Below are 18,531 nucleotides of genomic sequence, written 5' to 3'. Positions count from 1 at the left end.
CCATACTGAATAAGATCAGTGATTAGATTTAGCAACCTGAATTTCAGCGAGCATCTAACTGTTTCAGAGCAAGTGGTCCCTGGACCGCTGTGTGGAAAGACTGTGCTAGTGACACCAAATGCCACAGATTCATCCCTGTGTGCGCTCACCAGGGTCTTGGAGGAAAAAATCCTAGCTCGACTGCAGATGGATCTTACTTTCCTATGTCTCATTTTCTCAAATATAAACTGTTGCTCGTGAAGGGAATGTAATGAGAGTATGTGAATGGGTTAGCACTTTGCAAGTCTAATTCTGGAAAATCACTTTAAATATAGATTCATCCATCTGATCATGGGTCAGGAGCAAAATTGTCAGATACCCTTATTCTGGAGTGATCATATTTTTCCAACAAGACGGTGTGATGAGCAGGAGTGAATGGAGGGAGGAAATAAGAAAAGGGGATATGTACCTATGTATGTTGATCAGGATTCTTAGGAAAAAAATATCTTTAAGCCTTTGCTACAGGGAGCCTGCATATATACCTGTTCAGCTTTGGGAAGCTGAACCAACCAACCAAAGCTAGACCAACTGCTGATACCATCTTTTTCAAAATTTCCTAGGTTATGATAAAAGATGACATGGTACTTCTAAAAGCAGTTTGCTAAGCTCAGAATTTTTTTGATGAAGTATCATTCCTTTCACATTCTTCTCATCTATCTGATATTATGGAGAGTCAGCAATGAGGGTCCTGGGACCTTGACACTTGTTCACCTCTCTAAGAATGATATTCTGCCATCTGGGGAGAGTTGGTATCTATTGTATGTAGTGCAAATCTGAGCTCATGTTTCCTATCCTCAGCTCCAGGTTCTCATCACCACTTCTTGCTGACATCTCATTTTATCAGGAAATATATAAGCTTGACTCAGACGGTAAAGAATCCACCTGTGATGCAAGAGACTTGCATTCAATCCCTAGGTTGGGAAGAGCCCTTGGAGATGGGAATGGCTACCCACTCTAGTATTCTTGCCTGGAAAATTCCATGGACAGAGAGGCCTGGTGGGCTATAGTCCATAGGGTCACAAAGAGCCAGACACAACTGAGAGACTAATACATTTTTTCACTTTCATAAACTTGAAAATATCCAGGAGCATCCTGATTTCCCAAAGCCTTGAGGCTGAATACATTGCTTACTATGGCCTGTAAGGCAATTCATGACCTGGCCTCTTCTCTGTCACTAATTCCTATCTACTGTTTAAGCTCCAGCCTTACTAAACACTCTTTCAGCTTTTCGAGGTCTCTGTAGATCCTTAGTTCTTGGCCCATGCCATGCTGTCTCTCTGTCCTGGAAGACTCCTCCTCCTCCTTCACTTGAGTGAAGACTCTCTAGTCCTCAAGTATTGCTCTAAATGAACTTCCTCTAGGATGCCTCCCTGGCCCCTTCAGAAGGTGAGTCAGAGCTGTTACGGAATCTCCGTAGGCCTTGGGATCTAACACTTTGGAAGGCTTCTCCTAATATTACATTAAGTAGACTGAGATATAACACATTATATATTATACAGTTGTTCTTGATGTACATATTTGGAAATGCTTTTTATATTTCTGCTTTTAAACTTATTTGGCTATGAACAATTAATTTTGTTTGCTATTGATTACGACTGGGTCAACAGTTACAGCTTTTGATTGCCAGCTTGGTTAATAATCAGCTATGTGAGTTCTGATAAGTCACTAAACCTCTCTGAATCTCAATTATTTTATCTGAAACAAGAGCGATCTGCACAATGATCTAGGGCCCCATTTAGCACTAAGAGCCTTTATTCTTAACTGTGGGGAGAGAAGTTTTTGATGCTGGTAAGTTTCTAAGGGTGGGAGTAGGACAAACATTCTTTACTCCACTCACCTTACAGGCACAAAGGAGACAACCACTGTAGGCACTCGGGCCAGAGCTGCCAGTTGAGTAGAAAATACAGTTGCACAAATATGTGTAGAAAAAATAGTAGTTTTAAAACTAAAAATAAGAACAATTATTCTCTTATATAATGAACAATCTAATATACCAATCTATAAGCAGAGAAGAATCCAAAGCACTCAAATATTTTCTTAAATATGTTTTCCTAAACAAAACTGACAATTGAAGCACAATTATAAATATTTACATTGATACTCCCAACACTTTTATTAGTGATAAACACATAGTATGTATTGTAAAAAAAAAAGAAAAAAATCCAGTGTTAGAAACAGTAACCTTCACTATTGTTTCAATTAATTCTATATTGAGAAGTGAATGAGACTTCAGATATTTTGTGAAGGAGTTTTCAAGCTACAGAAGTAGCAGCTGGGTTCTACCTTTAAACAACAGTATTTTCATATTTTATACTACACCCATCAGTGACTTAGTGTACTCTTAAAAGGAAGTTACTTTTTCATGATAGAAAAAGTAATTAAGTTCTATGCCAAAAAAAATGTACTTTTAATACCAATATCCAGAGGCAAACACTGGCTTTTGCACATACTTTTCTTTCTAGTTATATAGGTAAGGTAAGGTAAGGTAAAGTCACTCAGTCGTGTCCGACTCTTTGCGACCCCGTGGGCTGTAGCCTACCAGGCTCCTCTGTCCATGGGATTTTCCAGGCAATAGTACTGGAGTGGATTGCTATTTCCTTCTCCAGGGGATCTTCCCGACCCAGGGATCGAACCCAGGTCTCCCACATTGTAGACAGATGCTTTACCATCTGAGCCACCAGGGAAGTCCAGTTATATAGGTACATATCCATATTTCCAAAATGGCATCACATTTTACAGCTGTGCTGCAGAATTTGAATGGAGAGGTTATCTGGCTGGTAGGCTACCATATCTACTGCCACGACCCGAACACATCCAGCATGTCTGAGAAGTTAATGCAGCTGATGGCCTACAAAATGTTATTTTTGGAACTAATTTGCATGGAAAAGGGGGAAGGATAAATGCAAATAGAGGAGACAAATGTATCTGTTTTAGGCATTGGTTCTTCCATGAGTACACAGATTCACATCTGAGTCCTGTGAACAGAAGGTTGTAAAGACACATCAGAGCCTCCTGATGCTCTGGTGATGAAGTGAGACACTGAGTTGGGAACAGAATTTCTTTTCTATCCTCCACAGAGACAAAGGTATCTCAGATGGTAAAGAATCTGCCTGCAATGCAAGAGTTCAGTTCAGTTCAGTCGCTGAGTTGTGTCTGACTCTTTGCGACCCCTTGAACCACAGCATGGCAGGCCTCCCTGTCCATCACCAACTCCCGGAGTTTACCCAAACTCATGTCCATTGAGTCGGTGATGCCATCCAACCATCTCATCCTCTATTGTCCCCTTCTCCTGCTGCCCTCAATCTTTCCCAGCATCAGGGTTTTTTCAAATGAGGAGTTATTTCTCCACTGAGTAGCATATTGGGTACCTACCAATCTGGGGAGTTCTTCTTTCAGTATCCTATCTTTTTGCCTTTTCATACTGTTCATGGTGTTCTCAAGACAAGAATATGGAAGTGGTTTGCCATTCCCTTCTCCAGTGGACCACATTCTGTCAGACCTCTCCACCATGACCCATCCGTCTTGGGTGGCCCCACACCATGGCTTAGTTTCACTGAGTTAGACAAGGCTGTGGTCCATGTGATCAGATTGACTAGTTTTCTGTGATTGTGGTGTCAGTCTGTCTGCCCTCTGATGCCCTCTCTCAGCAATGCAGGAGACCCGGGTTCAAACCCTGGGTTGGGAAGATTCCCCAGAGAATGGAATGGCTACCCATTCATGGACAGAAGAGCCTAGAGGGCTACAGTCCATGGGGTTGCAAAGAGTTGGACATGACTGAGTGACTAACACCCACACCCACCCGTGGCTGAGATTTTTAGCATTCCCCATGACAGCAAAGCCGGCAGTGACAGGGCTGAGGCACATTTATGTGGCTTATTTGCTTGAGAAAATAGATATGTATGGCTGGAGCTGATCAACAAAATTCTCTGATTCTCTGGGTAACAAGAGCCCAGAGACTGCTTCACGAGCCTGGGTATCAATTCCAGGCTTAACCAGGGAAGATTAGGGAGCTGCCAGAATCCTCTGTGATCATGTGTGAGCAATGGACAGTGAGAACAGATTTGTGATTGCCAAGTAGGAGGAGGGGTGGGAAAGGCATAGAGTGGGAGTTTGAGGTTAGCAGATGCAAATTAACATATATAGAATGGATATACAAGGTCCTACTGTATAACACAGGGAACTATAATATATTCAATATTCTGTGATAAACCATAATGGAATGTATGTGCAACTGAATCACTTTGCTCTGCAGTGGAAATTAACACAACACTGCAAATCAACTATGCTTCAATTAAAAAAAAAAGCAGATTGTGCTTTTGGGGTAAAAAGGGGAATACAAAGTCTTGAAGATCTTGGGACACAGTGCCAAGCTGCTTCTCCCTACAGATTGCTATTTTAGCATTCCTATAAATTAGACTTTTATATGCTGTGAAATAGATTCAAATTCAAGCGGTTTTGTTTTGTTTTTAGAATAAATTATCGTAACATTGTATTGGCTTAAAAATTAGCCTTGATATAATCTTAGAATTAGGATTCAAGAGAAATGCAAAGAGTTTGGCCAGCCACACATCTCAACAACAGCTTAGACTGCTTCAAATTATATTTAAAGGATTTTATAAAAGAAAAAAGGCATCGCAAAGTAAAGAATGAATTCACCTGTACCTTGTGCAAAATAATACACTGCAGTAGGACAAGATACTTTTTATAGTTCTTAAAAAATGTAACATATTAATTCAGACTCTGCTATTATTTTGGCTTGATTGGGCTTGTGACCTATAGAGACAGAATATAAAATTCAATGAGGATCAGAGTATTGGTGCATTCATTCAACATTACTAAGGATGCTTGGTTTAAGGTGCTATGTCAATTATCAGCGAAGCTGGTAAGGAACATGTTACCACATGGTATACCATATGGGAATAAAGTGGTCTGGAAACTTCACAAAATAGGTGGATGAATTAAGGAAAGCATTTTGGGCAAAACCTGGGAAATGGTACTTGCATGTAGATGGTTCTCACTAGGACAGGGACTCAGGGTCATAAGGGAATAAGGGTCACTAGTTTGGTGTTGAGGGGCTTCCCTGGTAGCTCAGCTGGTAAAGAATCCACCTGTAATGCAGGAGACCCTGGTTTGATTCCTGTGTCGGGAAGAGGGATAGGCTATCCCTCCAGTATTCTTGGGCTTCCCTGGTGGCTCAGATGGTAAAGAATCCGCCTGCAATGTGGGAGACCTGGGTTTGATCCCTGGGTTGGGAAGATCCCCTGGAGGAGGGCATGGCAACTCACTCCAGTATTCTTGCCTGGGGAATCCCTGTGGACAGAGGAGCCCAGCGGCTATAGTCCCTGGGGTTGCAGAAAGTCAGACATGACTGAGCGACTAAGCACCGCACATTGTGGTACTGAAGTCTTCTCCTCAGTCTCCCACTGCTTGGCAAATCGGTCTCTACTTAAACACACCAGTGACAGGGGACTGTCCCTATCAGTCGCATCAACTGCATAAATCACGTGGCAAAAGAACTCAGCAAACACAGGCAAATGTCACTATTAAATAAAACGTGGCTAAGTACAGCTTATTATCTGAAAAATTTGGAACATAATTTTAGTGGGAAGGAAGAAATCACAAGGGCACTGCGGTGGTCATTTAGGCTACAAAGCATCTCTCTCTCTTAGATACATTTATAGGATGTACTTCCCCACCCTGTTTAAACTTGGGCATGGCCACAGTTTTGTTGCTTGGGCTGCTGAAATGTGGGGGGAAGTGACCAATATTCACCACATATAAGAAGCTTGAAGGATATTAACTATATATGTGAAGCTTTGGAGTCTGTGTTGTGAATGTCCATGTTTGCTCTGGTTTGCCAAAGTGATCATGGAAACGTGTTGAGCTGATGCCTCCAATAGGAAAGGTCTCAGTGACTGGGATGGGCAGAACCTTCCTACCAACCACAAAGAATCTGCAGTGTGAGAAATCAGCTTGTGTGTTAACCACAATAACTGTCTGTCATTGTGCCAAAACCTATCCCACACTGACTGTTAGAGTCAGTTTTAGCTGGGATTATTTTTAAATGCCAACCTATCATATAAAGCCATGGACATTATGTGTTTGGTTCAATCTCCTAAATATCTACACCTATAATAGAAGAGCATGTAAACACAACTTGGTTACATGATCAAGTAATTTAACATTAAAAAAGAAATATAATTGTTCAGCCTTTCTAACTTACTAAGGCACAAAGTGAACACATATTATAAAAGTGTTCAAAGCTTGGAAAACTATATCCAACAAATTCAGCTTAGTGGTTGCCTCTGGAGAGACAAAGAAGAAAATGGGATCCTGTAAAGGAAGAGTACATGGGAGCTTCAACTGTATCAGTGATGTCTTATTATTATTTTAAATCTGAACCACATAATGCCAAAATTTAAGGTTTTATATAGCTGAGTACTTGAAAGATATTATTTTCTATTATGTAGAGTAATCATTGTGAGTAATCATTGCTTCTGATCATTCAAAACACAAGTTTAAAAGAAAATTATTTAACAGCAGTTATTAAAGTCAAAGGGTTTTCTGATTATTATCAGCTGACTTAAACCTCCAAATAAAATGCCCTACTTTGTGAAGGGATAGAATAAAGATATTCCATGTAAATGGAAACCAAAAGAAAGCTAGAGTATCAGTATTCAAATCAGACAAAATAGATTTTAAAATAAAGACTGGTATAAGAGACAGACAAGGAAAGACACTACATAATGATCAAGGGATCAATCCAAGAAGACATAACAATTATAAATCTATATGCTCCCAACATAGGAGCACCTCAATACATAAGGCAAATGCTAACAGTCATAAAAGGGGAAATCAACAGTAACACAATATTAGTGGGGGACTTTATTTTATTTTATTTATTTTATTTTTTTTTTTAGTGGGGGACTTTAATACTCCACTTACACCAATGGACAGATCATCCATACAGAATATAATAAGGAAACACAAGCCTTAAATGACACATTAGACTTGATAGACTAAATTGATAGTTATAGGGCATTTTATCCAAAAGCAGCAGAAAACACTTTCTGCTCGAGTGTACATGAAAAATTCCCCAGGATAGATCACATCTTGGTCCACAAACCAAGTCTCAGTAAATTTAAGAAAACTGAAATCATAGCAAACAGCTTTTCTGACCACACACTATGAGATTAGAAATAAATTACAGGAAAAAACTGTAAAAAGCAGAAACACATGGAGCCTAAATAATATATTACTAAACAACCAATGGATCACTGGAGAAATCAAAGAGGAAATAAAAAAATATCTAGAGGCAAATAACAATGAAAACATAATGATCCGAAGCTTATGGGACACAGCAAAAGCAGTTCTAAGAGGAAGTTTATAGCAGCACAATCTTACTACAAAAATCCCAAATAAACAACATAACCTTACACCTAAAGCAACTAGAGAAAGAGGAACAAACAAAACCCAAAGTGAGTAGAGGAAAAGAAATCAAAGATCAGAGCAGAAAGAAATGAAATAGAGATGAAGAAAATAATAGCAAAGATCAATGAAACTAAAAGCTAGTTCTTTGTGAAGATAAACAAAATTGATAAATCTTTAGCCAAACTCATTAAGAAAAAGAGAGAGGACTCGAGTCAATAAAATTAGAAACGAAAAAGGAGGACTTACAACTGACACCACAGAAATTCAAAGAATAAGAGACTATTATAAGTGACTGCACACCAATAAAAGGGACAACCTGGAAGAAATGGACAAATTCTTAGAAAGGTATAACCTAACACTGAACCAGGAAGAAATAGAAAATATGAACAGACCAAACACAAGTACTGAAATTGAAATTGTGATGGAAAATTTCCAATAAAAGTGCAGGAAATGGTGACTTCACAGGTGAATTCTATCAAACATTTAAAGAAGAGTTAACGCCTACCCTTCTGAAACTCTTCCAAAAAATTTCAGAGGAAGAACACTCCCAAGCTCGTTCTATAAGGCCACCATCACTCTGATACAAAAATCAGACAAATATATCACAAAACAGATAATTACAGGCCAGTATCACTGATGAACACAGACACAAAAATCCTCAACAAAATACTAGCAAACTGAATACAACACATTAAAAGGATCATACACTGTGATCAAGTGACATTTATCTCAGGGATGCAAGGATTCTTTCATTTATTCAAAGCAATTAATGTGATATGTCATATTAACAAACTGAAAAACAAAACCTAGATGATCATCTTGATAGATGCAGAAAAAGCTTTTGACAAAACTCGACACTAATTTATAATAAAACTCTCCAGAAAGTGTGCATATATGGAATTTACCTCAATATAATAAGGACTATATATAACAAATCCACAGCAAACATCATACTCGATAGTGAAAACCTGAAAACATTTCCTCTAAGAGCCAGGAAAAGAAAGGATGTTCACTCTTGCCACTTTTATTTAACATAGTTTTGGAAGTCCTAGTCACAGTAATCAAAGAAGAAAAAAATAAATCGAAACTTGAAAAAAAGAAGTAAAACTGTCACTGTTTGTAGATGACATAATAAAATACACAGAAAATCCTAAAGATGCTAACCAAAAAACTACTATAGCTCATCAATGAATTTGGTAATATTGCAGGATACAAAATTGATACATAGAAATCTCTTGCATTCCTATACACTAAATGACAAAATATCAGAAAGAAAAATTAAGGAAATAAACTCATGTTCCACTGCAACAAGAAGAATAAAATATTTAGGAATAAACCTACTTAATGAGGCAAAAGACCTGTGTACAAAAAACTATAAGCAACTGATGAAAGAAATCAAAGACAACACCAACAAATGTATATACCATGCTCTTGGACTGGAAAATGACTTTACTACCCAAAGCAACCTGCAGATTCAACGTAATTCCTTTCAAATTGCCAATGACATTTTTCACAGACTTAGGACAGAAAATTTCACAATTTGTGTGGAATCAAAAAAAAAAAACAAAAAAAAAAACCCAAAAACCCTGAATAGTCAAAGCAATCCTGAAAAACAAAATGGAGCTGGAGCAGTCAGGCTCCCTAACTTTAGACTATGCTACAAAGTTACAGTAATCAGGATTGAATGGCACTTACAAAGTTGCAGTAATCACAACTGAATGGCACTTTGCTGTGCTGCAGGAAGTAATATAAAATTTTAAATCAACTATAATCCAATAACAATTTTTTTTAAATGCCCTACTTTGAAAGAGTTCTAGATAGTTAAGATTTCAGTTCAGTTCAGTCGAGTCGCTCAGTCGTGTCCGACTCTTTGCGACCCCATGAATTGCAACACGCCAGGCCTCCCTGTCCATCACCAACTCCCGGAGTTCACTCAGACTCACATTCATTGAGTCAGTGATGCCATCCAGCCATCTCATCCTCGGTTGTCCCCTCCTCCTCCTGTCCCCAATCCCTCCCAGCATCAGAGTCTTCCCCAATGAGTCAACTCTATGCATGAGGTGGCCAAAGTACTGGAGTTTCAGCTTTAGCATCATTCCTTCCAAAGAAATCCCAGGGCTGATCTCCTTCAGAATGGACTGGTTGGATCTCCTTGGAGTCCAAGGGACTCTCAAGAGTCTTCTCCAACACCACAGTTCAAAAGCATCAATTCTTTGGCGCTCAGCCTTCTTCACAATCCAACTCTCACATCCATACATGACAACAGGAAAAACCATAGCCTTGACTAGACGGACCTTAGTTGGCAAAGTAATGTCTCTACTTTTGAATATACTGTCTTACCTGGATTTAAACATAACAATCAGAGAAGGTGATGGCACCTCAGTCCAGTACCCTTGCCTGGAGAATCCCATGGACAGAGGAGCCTGGTGGGCTGCAGTCCGTGGGGTTGCGAAGAGTTGGACACGACTGAGCAACTTCACTTTCAATTTTCACTTTCCTGCATTGGAGAAGGAAATGGCAACCCACTCCAATGTTCTTGCCTGGAGAATCCCAGGGACAGGGGAGCCTGGTGGGCTGCCGTCTATGGGTCACACAGAGTCGGACACGACTGAAGTGACTTAGCAGCAGCAGCAAACATAACACTCGTTAAGCTCTTAAAGCACAGAAGCTTGTAGAAAGGGAAATTCACACTTCAGCATTTCTATGTTTGGATTCTGGCCTCTGAAAGGACTTCCTTACCCTAAGTTATTTTCTCTGGAGGAGAAAGTTCCCTCCTACCATGTGACCAGGAAGCCAATGATTATCATGCCTACATATATGCAGTGGCAAGAACGTAAGATATGAAGGTATGATGAATTAAAATCCCAAGTTTAACACCTATTGTTTCTGTGGCCTTGAGTAAGCCAGTTAATGTCTATGTATCTCAGTTTCTTCATTTTGAAATTTTAAAAGACATACTTCTATTGAAAACAGTCAATATTTTCCTATTGATGTTTTTCAGGACTCCAGTTTTATAACAGAACACCATGCAAATGTCAAATATGATATATTTAGTGGTATAATGGGCTTCCCAGGTGGCTCAGTGGTAAAGAAGCGGCCTGCCAATGCAGGAGATGCAGAAGATGAGGGTTCGAACTTTGAGACAGGAAGATTCTCTGGAGAAGGCAATGGCAACCCACTCCAGTATTCCTGCCTGGAAAATCCCACGGACAGAGGAGCTTGGTGGGCTACAGTCTGTGGAGTTGCACACAGTCCGACAAAATTTAACAACTGAGCACAACAGTACAACACATTAGGGGATTTTCAAAAAATCTGAAATCTGACTAACTTACATCATGAGGTGCATGCAGAGAGTTATATATTTCATTAAAATGTTGACAAAAGCAAAGCTGCTCTCATTCTGACCTCATCTCTGCTCTATTCAAAATTCCTTCATGGTATAGTTATCATCATGATCACTTTTAGATTACCAGTGAGTCTGCTCATCTTTTCTTATATTTCTTGGAGATTTATAGCTCCCCCTCCCCTGGAGTTAGATTGGGCTTTTCTTTAGTTTGAAAGGGTGGGTGGGAGGAGGAGTAGACCAGTAAGGAAAACAGGAGGAGGGTATGGTAAGGGGGTCCGAGAAAGAAGGGGCTGGGAGGTTCCCAGGCCCAGCTCCTAGTTGGTCTTGGAGTCCAACCATCTGATTTTCCCCAGAAGTGTATTTCTTCCTCTCGATCTTTTATCCTCTGGAGCCAGATTCATTTTTTTATTCCTAACTTATTTTCCCCTCATGAAGATTTAACTGGGACCTTGATCCCAAAATATTCACCTTGGAGAGACTCAATGCTGAAGAATAGAGGAGACTTCATTCATTGAGAAGGGCATCTGATGACAAGAATAAAGGGTGATGGTAACCATATTTAATTTTTAAAATCAGTATTGGTATTTTGATTCTATGAAAAATAGATACCTAAAGATTGGCATTGTCCTTTTACCCCAGTACTGCAAACACTAGTCAAAATAATGATTAAATAAGGAAAAGCATGGGAAAGTAGTTTATAATGTGCATTTATCACTGCAGTTGTTAAAAAGACCACGGATTGTTCATTACTTTTAAAACACCACATCCAATAACATGTTAATATATTCTAAAAACATTATACCCCTAAACCCAGCGATGTTGCATATTTGGGGATTAAACTGCCAGACTTCCTCCCTAATTGTCAGGGTTTTAGTGTTTGTGTATGTGTGTGTTTGGTTAGTTTTATTTTTCATCTTTGCTGTTTTTTCTGCTTTATAGTGGGTAGAACTTATTATTTTAAATTATTTTTGTGCTAACACTTTTTAACCACTTATTACTTGACAAGCACTTTCAGATGCATTACCTCATTTCTCAAAAGTGTTCAGGAAGAAGTTATTTTTATTTCCACTTCAAAGATGAAGCAACTGAGGGCCAAAGAAGGAACCCAAGTTTATAGAAGCAGTAAATGGCAGAGCCAGGACTCAAACTCACTTCTGACATCAAGTTATTTTCTTGTTCTACTTCACTCTGTATGAGGATAAGTTTTGATACTTTCTCCTTATAAGAACCAGTAGTTGGATTCTTTTTAAGGAGAAAAAGCTCTCAATGTGACTTAAATATAAATGCAATTTAAGACTCAGAAACAAGGCAATCACAGCTGCTAAATCTTTGCACCTGCAAGTAAACAGCAGAAAGCAAAGCCAAGCAATCCTTCCTTTAAAATCAGAGGGACATGAAACAAGTGAGACATTTAAATGGCACTCATTGTCCAGAAATGACAAGGGGAAATTCCTTAACTTCTGGCCCTGGAGAAAGACACTCAGAATCAAGTTCTTGTAGAACTTCATAAGAGTATTTATCTTCAGTCTGGGATTTATGACAATCACCTAGTAGGTTCCAGCTGAGAAAAATGAGTTGTCAAGAAAAGGCAATAACAACTGCAAGTACAAGCAACCATCAAAATGATAAAACTGTCACGTTTGTACATATCAAGCAATGATTACATTCATTATGTCCAACTCCTGATACTTAATACTATCTTCCAAGGAAGCTAAGTTCCATTTAGAGTTTTGCTGTTAGCACAAATATGTTTGAAAGAGATTTGACTGAATTTTTCACAAGTTTATAGAGCATGCAGTGAAACTGTCTCGAGAGGTGTCCACTGATACCTGGAAAGATTTGCAAAAAGGGTATTTCAGCCCTAGTAATTTGCAAAAATAGAGTTAGGTATTGATTTGGGGGACATGGGTGATCTCAAACAACTTGTGCTCTTATTTTTAGGGAAAAATAATACTTCAGTCACAAATTTGAGTGTTTTCCCCTCAGAGAGATTCTCCATTTTAGATCCTCAAGCATGAGCAGTATTGCTAAAATGACAGAGAAAAGGGGATCGGAAATAGACTAAAAGGCAGAGAGGGAGGTAGGGAAGGCAGAGGGAGAGAGAGAAACAGGGACTAAGAATAAAAATCACAAAGAATCTCTGATTATTTTGATCACTTTTTGGGAGCTACTTTGTTGTACATTTATCCTCACCAAAAATTAATATTATTGAGTTCAAGGAATAAAAATGAGGATGGGAAGTAGGTGTCCCCCGTGTCCTCCTGTTACGGCTGGTAGACTGCTGCTGCTCTCCCTGCTGCCTCTGACTTTTCTAAGCTTTTGTCTAGTTCAGCATTGGCTCTACTACTTGCACTTCTAGAACAAGATCAGCAAAGAGCCGAAAGCTGGCCAGAAGGATCGTTGTGGGCCGTATTCGAATTTTAGTGATTCTGAAGTTCCCTCTCATTAGTGACAGAAGAGTTTGAATTCTGGTCAATCAAGTCATTAATTTCCTGTCAAGGGCTTTCCACTTAACAGGCTTCAGCCAGCATGGAAAGGTCCATTTTAAGGATTAGCTGGAAGATGTACTTGAGACATTTTTCTGAATTTCTAACATTCAAGGCCTGGTTTCTGGCACTACCTGCGTTGGCCACTGCATATCATACTTCTTAATCTATTCCACTGTCCTCCCACTGTTAATTCTCTCCTTTCAGCCCATTACTTTCTCTAGATACTCTCCTAATCTACAAACTGTGCTCTCTCCAGTGATATCTTGACCCTTCATTTTGGTTTGTGACATTCAAGGATTACCTAAAGCAATGCTCTCCTGACACGTTACTACCATGAGATAGTTCCTGCTGCATGCTGCTTTGTCAGCCTCTCTGCCACTGTTTCAGCCTTCTGGGTGGGTGTCAAACAAGCTCCTACTATATCAGGAAGTTTGAATTTTAGAGGCTGGTTGGCATCTATTCTTCTCACCAACTACCACAAATAAAATTTTATGCTCATAGAGTTAAAATCAGAAAATACACATGAGAGCTCTGTGTGTCTCCCCTCCCTACCCTCCATCCCCTACACATGTTAAACATGGCCCAATAACCACAGAGCTGCAAAAAACCTTGATGAGATACAAGTTTCAGAAACCCAGTTAGTATGTCAAGTATGCAAAAAAGGGCAAAACACATAAGGACTTGGGGAAGAAAAATAAGTACTAAAAATATGAGTGCTGAATGAGTGAATGGATTCATGGAACAAAAAAGTCATGCAAAGATTCTACCACAAACATCTACAAATGATGGTCAGCCTTTTTCTTTCTTTTTAATGCATAGATGAGCTGAATCCAAAAGGGTACTGAAAAGCAGGAGTGGTAACTGAGTAAACTGACGACACAGTGAACCTAAACGGGAATAGAGAAAGGGGTACATGGCAGTCTTAGTAACAAGGTTTGGGTTTTAATGCCCATGAGGATAAGACGTTCTAAGGACCTGAGTTGGAACTGAGACTCCTGTGTAAAAGCCAGAATTCCTGAAAGCTTGCTTTTGACACTTCAGAGACAGTGTTCTGTGTAAATCCACCTGCTGGCAAAGGGAAACTACAGGAAGACGAACTTTGATTAATAATACTGTCGAATTATGAAAATTTGACTAATGAATATCGAAACATAAACCCAAGAGAAACATGCATATAAAATCTTTCCAAAGAAATACTCTTAAAACCTAAGGCCCACATGAATTATATAGAAGAAGAATTTTAGCTCTGCCAAAAATGAGCTAAAAATAATTATAAAGAAACAATCCACTATGAGCCAGAGACAGCAGATTCAACACACTGGAGGATTAAATATCAGTAAATTCCGGGACATCCCTGGTGGTCCAGTGGCTGGGACTCCACACTCCCAATGCAGGGAGCCTGGGTTCAATACCTTCAGGTGGTATCACTGTCTAAAAAAATTGTAAGAAATATACAGACACAAGTAAAACTAATAATAAAGTTTAGCAAAGTTTTTTCAAGAAAACTGGTAGAAAAATACCAATATTGTTTCTGTAATGAAGAAACAAAATGGGAAAATGTAATTATCTCTCGTCATTCCACTGCTAGGTGTCAATCCAAGGAAAGCACTTGTACACCTGCATACAGAGATAGAAATAAGGATAATTTCTGCAAAAAAAGTAAAAAGCTGTAAGGGTATAAAGCATTAAGAAAATAAGAAAGAATTAACCAAACCATCCTTCAGTAGGTATTGATATATATTCACATAATGGGATGAAAGGTAATAATTTAAAGAGTGACTTGCCAATCTGAATAAACTCAGAAACATAATGTTGAATGAAAAGTTAAGTTGCAAAAGGTAGGTTCAATATAATCATTTCCCTAAACTCTCCCTAAAATTTAATTTATGAATATGTGGACATGTAGGGAAAATATGAAAATATGTATAAGAATTATCCAGGAGAATAAAGCCTCTAAATTCACATACAAACAACTGACCCTTGAGCAATACAGGGGTTAATCCATGTATAATTTACAGTCAGTCCTCCATATCCAAGTTTCCTCCACATCCACAGATTCAATCAACCATGCGCTCTTAGTACTGTAGTATTTACTATTGGAAAACATCTGCATATAAGTGGAATTGTACAGTCCAAATCCACAATGTTTAGGGTCAACTGTAGTTACTTCTGTGTCTAGAACAGTAGGACTTCAGCCATATCTGGGATATTTTACATTCCATGAAAAAGATATCTGAAGCATATGTAGCAAATTTTAAGATTTGGTCTTGATGGTAGGTACAGTGATGCCTGCTATATTATTTTCCCTGTTTGAATTACTTCATAATTAAAAAACAACAGTGGAAAGATACTTATTGATCATGTTGACATTTTTACCAAGTTATACTTCTGATCAAGTTTTCTGATATCCCTATTATAATGCCTGGAATAATGTAGGTAAACAATAAGTATTTTCTTTTATTTCATTTCTTTTGTTCCCATTGGATCTTACTCAAAATTTTGTTGCCCAATCTCAGAAGAAACTTATTTAATTATTTTTAACATTTTGACTCCCTCCACCCATTTCTGTCCTCCTCACTGTGCCCCCACATCTGGAAACCACAAATCTGCTCTGTATTTATGAGCTTTTATTTTCCCTTTTAGATTCCACATATGTATCCCACATATTTAGATTCAACAATCATAAAGTATTTGTATTTGACTGGTTTCACTTAGCATAATGCCCTTGAGATCCATATATGCTGTCACAAATGACAGTATCTTAATTCTTTTTGATGGCCCAATAATACTCCATTGGGGGGGGGAAATATATATATATATATATATATATATATATATATATACACACACACACACCACACACACATATATCTACAAACCACAACTGCATTATCCATTAATCTATTGTCAGACACTGAGGTTGTTTCTATACCTTGATTATTATAAATAGTGCAGCAAGAAACATGGGGTATTTAAAACAAAAAGCGTTTACTGAATGAAATACAGGAGAATCATGAAAGCCACTTCCACCTCTTTCCCTTCATTTCCTACTTTATTCTATTGATACTTCATGTCCTCTTTTTCTTTCTCCTCCTTGTTTCAGAGAAGTCACTGATATGTCTTAAACTTCTGTGCAACGTAAGAACAATAATACAGCAAGATAAAGAATAAACTATCTTTCCTTTCCAAGATCTTTAGACTTATATTTGTGTTTGTGTCAGGTTAAGGCATAGAAAGATTAATTGATGTCTTCTGTGGTTTGCTCTACTTGTCAAGCTCATCATTCACAGACTGGAGGCCTGACAATCTTTAGACACAGAGCTTCCAGCCAATAAATTCAGCCACTTACTTTAAGGTTTGGTTCCTGTTTAACTTTTAAGAAAATTTAAAATAAAACTGCTACCAGGAGGATGGACATGGGTTTGGGTGGACTCTGGGAGTTGGTGATGGACAGGGAGGCCTGGTGTACTGCGGTTCATGGGGTTGCAAAGAGTCGGACACGACTGAGCAACTGAACTAAAGTGAACCAGGAGGATAAGGATGATGACAGATGACTTATTCTAAATCTCCTTTGCTGCTGCTGCTAAGTCGCTTCAGTGGTGTCCGACTCTGTGTGACCCCATAGACGGCAGCCCACCACGCTCTCCAGTCCCTGGGGTTCTCCAGGCAAGATCACTTTAAAATTTTATTTTTGTTGTGACAAAAGAGTCAGGGTTTTAACACTGAAAAACATAGTGTCAAACACTTCTATCTTTTTCCCATGATCAGTGGGAGAAAGGACTCCTTTTTATTCATCACAATTTCAATATGAACAACAGTAAGTAGAACCCACAATAGATATAATATAGAGTTATTGTCTGAAAGGAGTTATTCTTGACCTTGTATGGCAAGTTAGGAGTATTAAGAATATATGCTTGTGTTTAAAGATGAGTTCTTTGTTTACCCTTTCAAAGATATAGCTTGAGTCTGAGTATCTTAATTTATATCAACACTTTTGTCCCAGTGTAATCTCTATTTCCACCTAGTTTTGCAATACAAATAGGTTCACAGATATCACCAGAAAATAAATCATCAAGTAATATTTGCCCATCTAAACTACCAAGGGATATCTATAAAGTGAAACTTGAGGATCAGCCAAACATTATTATTTGACCCAGATAATATTATCAAAATCATCCAACTGACTATATAGACAGCTACAGTTATTTCAAGAGCTAGAAGATAAAAAAAAAAACCAAACACAAACATTCCATTGATTCATAGGTTATGGTTAAACAACACATGCACTGATAGTATATTTTTGCTAGCATCAGTAATGGTTTAACTCAAGTGATACAGGTGATAAAACGGATCAACATGCATATTCCTCCCATACTCAAAGCCAAAAAGGTCCCCTGCCTGATTATGTAAGAACATGCTACAGCCAATCCTTAGGATGGAGAAACTATACAAGCTGTTACCAGAAAGGAAACTCAGGACATTTACTTTTCAGCTCTTCACATCATCATATTTTAAACACAATTTTCTGGATAAAAACCAATGTGTTAGATGCCCTTTCTCTTGAAGAAGGCAAAAATAATATCAGCTCTGGCAAATCAATACCTTATGTTGTGAAAACCTGAAGTAGCTTTTTTTCATCATATTCCAAATTACCTAAAATTTTCATGTCTTTGTCTCTTCTATAGCAAACATTAAGGAAAGGGAGGTACAGTGGGGAAAGGATGCCAAGAGGTTTAACCAAAAGATGCTGGAGAAATTGTTTGCTGGCCCAAAGTTGGGGCATCTCAACAAAATCATTTAAAACCCCCAAAATTGCACACTATATAAGTTCTCAACATCCCAGTAAAAAAAATGCCCAGTGAAGATAGTTAACTCTAAGAAATTTTCTTCTTTATATTGGATCCAAGGCCAAAGGTCATTAACATCATCTATAAACCTTATTTATTGAATTCTTGAAATATGGTATTGATTTTTTAAAGAAACAATTTAATCAAAATGTTGCATTCATAATTAATAATGTATTCAAATCATCACTGAAAATAAAAGAAATCTAGTAAGGCACAATTATTTTGGACCCCATAGATGAATCTTCTTGTTCTATGGCTTCCTATTTAAGAAACATATTGCATAACTTATTCTTTACCAATGTTTCTGCTATAAAAATTTCATTATCCATCATAAGATTAAATAATTCTATAAAATAATCCAAGTTCTCAGCATAAAACT

At 38.2% G+C, this 18,531-nt stretch overlaps 1 protein-coding gene across 1 annotated transcript in view; it reads right to left on the bottom strand.

Moving 5' to 3' along the window:
* Positions 1 to 18,531, bottom strand: part of PLPPR1 (phospholipid phosphatase related 1) — a 164,378-nt gene that overhangs the window by 124,361 nt on the left and 21,486 nt on the right. The window lies entirely within an intron of this gene.

Source organism: Budorcas taxicolor, chromosome 8 (assembly GCF_023091745.1).
Source record: "Budorcas taxicolor isolate Tak-1 chromosome 8, Takin1.1, whole genome shotgun sequence".
NCBI lineage: Eukaryota > Metazoa > Chordata > Mammalia > Artiodactyla > Bovidae > Budorcas > Budorcas taxicolor.
This window is presented reverse-complemented; position numbering and strand designations above follow the sequence as displayed.